Raw genomic sequence first — 4,016 nt, forward strand, 5'->3', positions numbered from 1 at the left:
TAAGCTGAATAAACCCTTTCCTCCCCAAGTTGGTATTGGTCAGAGTGTTTTGTCATAGCAATGGAGAAACAAACTAGAACTAATCTCCTATGTGTATTTCTACATATCAAGTTGTTTCGGTGGCTCTGGGTAATTGACTAGTATAATGACCTGTCCATTCCTACCTAATCCTAGTCCTTGCTCTGGGTTGGGGAAGTGAAAGATGCCTGAAAAATTCATGATGTTACTGAAGGGTGCCCAGCCCCAAGAAGGCGCTCACAATGAAACAAATTTCTAGGCTTGGTGACACAGCATCTTAGGCAGCATAATGCAAAGAGACAGTATGATTGCACAACCCTGGCTATGTGGCAGGAACCTCATGGGACTCTGTTGTCTGTCTCTGACTTGTCCTCAGTCACTTTCATGACATAGGAGAGTAGGCAGGGGCCATTTACTTCTCAAGACCCTTTTGCAAGTGACTGAGAACATATGCTAGCTTGTGAGGTGCTGGTGGAACTGAGTGCAGCGGGTGTGCATCTTGGTGAGTGCAAAACCATAATAAGCACAGCCAATATACAAAAGTGGGCAAAGATTTATTACCTCCAACAGGCAAGGAGTGCACGGGGTTTATTTCCAAAGCAGTGCTCTCTCCTGGTGAGGAAGCATGGAGATTGTATTCAGGGGGTGGGGGAATCCTATGCATAGTCACGTAGGCGTGAGGCCATTCCATAGCATGCTTAGTTAAGGAGTACATTCTTGAGCATGCTCAGTTTAAGGACATTTATTTTAAATGTGAAGCACATTCTTAAAAGATTAGAGTGATGGATGGCAATGCTTCTGGGCATGCTCAACTTGCAACACAAAGTTTCAGCTGAGAATTAAGGAAAGGATGCTTTGAAGGTGCATTAACACAGGGGTCTGCACTGAGGTGCCAGTCTTGCCTAGTAGCTGACACTCTTGGAGCTGTTTGGATTAACAATGCACTTACACAAAACAAAGGGGTACATTGAAGCATAGTAAGAACTGACCACGAGCCAGCTGTCCCTTCAGTGCAGGCTGTTGGCAGATGACCTCCACCTGCTTCTGCTGCAGGAACCCTCTTGCCAGGGTGGCCCACCCTTGCTGCCGATGGAGGGATTAAAGAACTTGCTGTTGTTGGAGAAACATGAGAGAAAAAGTTGCACTCATCCCAGAAAAGCTCTCCAAAAATATAAATTCGGGAAGAGAGAGAATAAGTATTAAAGCAGAACATGATACCCATCACAGGAAACCCACTAAGAGACTGCAAAGACAGGAAGTAAGATTCCAACCCATTATGCACGTGTTTTCAAGTTCAATATTAAGCAGTCCTCAAGTGAGAACGCAAACACTTTGTGTTATGTACAGTGCACTCTAATCTTATCATGGCAACTGGGGAGACCACCTCTGTTCATTCTATCTGGAGGAGAAACAGATTTCTTGTATCTTTATGACAGATCATAGTTTTGTGAACTGGAACAAGGTAGTCACTAAACTTAGGCTAATAGGGAAGAAAAAGGAATTTTTTCCATGTGTCATAGTTCTTAACTGACACGCCCTGAAGCAAGAAAACAGATTAGTAGGAAAAATACAAACAGAAGTTTATTAACATGTAAGCAGTCCACCCTTACTTAACCACTGGGATAGAAGCCAAGACCACCAGCAGATGCCCGAAACTGGATATTACCAAGTTTTTTAAAAAATATATTTTATTATTTTTATTTCATGTGTATGAGTGTATTGCCTGCATGTGTATAAGTGTTCCCATGTCATGCAATGCCCATGGAGGTCAGAAGAGGGCATTAGGTTCCTCTGGAACTGGAGTTAGTTCAACTAAATGGTTGTTAGCTGCCATGTGGGTGCTGGGAATCGAACCTGGGTCCTCTGCAAGAACATCCAATACAGTTAACCACTGAGTCATCACTCTAGCACCCAGACTTTTTTTTTTTTTTTTTAATATGTTATGTACTTACATAATAAAGTTTAGGTCATGAAGTAGACTCAGTAATGTAACGGGTTTATGTGACATTGCTCCTTGTTCCTCTCCCTTCCTTTGTCCTTTGGCCCCTCTCTGGTTCTTGGTACTGAAGAGAAGGCTTTGCTTAGTTCAGGTTAACCAGCTGCAGGAAAGTAAAGTCCACAGTGGTGTTCTCACCAAAGAAGGAAGAGCACATATCCTGGATGAGAAAGCACAGCACATGTGTTTCCCACACACTGTCTCACTGTACCTGCCTGTTTCTTCTACAACCTCCTGAAATAGAAATGTGAGACAGAGGGTTGGAGAGATGGCTCAGTGGTTAAGAACATGTACAGTTCTTGCAGAGGATCCAAGCTTGGTTCATAGCACCCACATTGGGGGGCTCATAATCATCTCTAATCCAGGGACCCCGATGCCCTCTTGTGGCCTCTTTTGGCACCTGTACTCCTGTTCACACACACATATGAATGTAATTAAAAATAAAAATAAAATAAAAATAAATGTGAGATAGAGTGCCTCTATAGTCTCCAGGGCCAGAACTAAATAAACAACCCTGATTCTTTCTACCAATTTCTGTCTCCCTTATATTCGTAGAGCCACAGATTTCAGGAACCTCTGATTCCAGTGATAATGAAAGATTAACAACAATAATTTACCCTAGATCTTAGCAACATCAGCCTATGACTACTTCCTCTTTCCTTATTATGATGAATTTACTTCATTTTATTTTATTTCCTCCCTTTGGCAACATCATTACCCTCACCCTTTGAAGTGATGATGTAAAAAACTCAGCTCTTACCTCAAAAAGGGTAAGAGACAGATTATTCTGGAGCCAAATATTAGTGACCATGGCCCAAGGTCACAGATTTAGGTTGCCCCAAATTCCATGTTACAACATGATAACAATTTCATAAAGTCTTTGTAACAACAGAACAAAGGAAGTCATAAATCAAAACCCTTTTGCAAATACATTGATGGGTCACCAGGCAGGTGGGTTACAGCAAAGTATAGAAACCTCTCCTGTAGACACCCAGTGTTACCTGATGACATTCTTGGGTTTTGGATTGGTGGAAGCTAGGGTTTCTGTTCATATATGCTAAAGAATTCACTCGATAGTCACACGACATTAGGTCATACACAGAGGTAGGCAATAAATGGCCAGCTGGGGGCTAAAAATAGCCCAAGATACTTAGCTCTGGAACTGCCACATTCCATCCTCTCCACAATAACTGAAGTTCTAATCAGTCAATCAGCCTTTGCAGAAGTTTTGATGTAAGTGCTGCTCCTTCCCAGTGTTAGAACATGGGCCTGCACCTTAGACCAAACCCTTCCCTGCAGTGCCCTCTGGGATGGGAACTTAAACTGTGCTGTGGCTAACAGCAGCCCCTGATTTATGGTCCTAACCAGGACCTGACTCTTCCATGGTTCTCCATCGTGCTCTATCATGTTCCATCACTTAGGTAGGCTATGGTGGACGAAATCACACCATGTGAAACTTCCTGCAACCCCTAAAAAGTTATAACAAGTTGGCTTTTGTCCTTTGTTCTGGGCATTGGTCCAAGCTGCCTCAGGGATATTCTCAGGGAGGTGCTCTGAAGGCTGCACTGAGGAGGCTTCCCACCCACATCCTCTCATGGTGGCAACCTCTCTCTCTCTCTCTTTCTCATTCTCAATCTTAATGAAGTTACTCTTTAGGCTTTACAGGGAAGCTTCTCCTTCACCTAAAGGCCCCATCGTGTTCAGATCACCATATATTATATTGTTTCTGCCTAATGCTCTTCCTCTAATTTTGGGGTCTGCTCATGGGTGTAAGGCCCTTTCTCATAATAAACTGCAACGTCTGGAGAGGTTTACATGTGAGCATAAATCTTTCTGGACTGACTGACTTGCTGCTCCTTTTAAAAAATGTTCTTTATTTTTGAGAATCTCATATGTGTATACAAAGAACTACAATCTTATCTACTTCCCATATTCCCCTTCAGCTTTCTGTATCCTTCCACCATAGCCCTCCCAACTTTGTGTCTTTTTTTTTTTTTTTTTA

This window comes from Nannospalax galili, unplaced genomic scaffold (assembly GCF_000622305.1).
Source record: "Nannospalax galili isolate Female #2095 unplaced genomic scaffold, S.galili_v1.0 scaffold1951, whole genome shotgun sequence".
NCBI classification, from domain to species: domain Eukaryota; kingdom Metazoa; phylum Chordata; class Mammalia; order Rodentia; family Spalacidae; genus Nannospalax; species Nannospalax galili.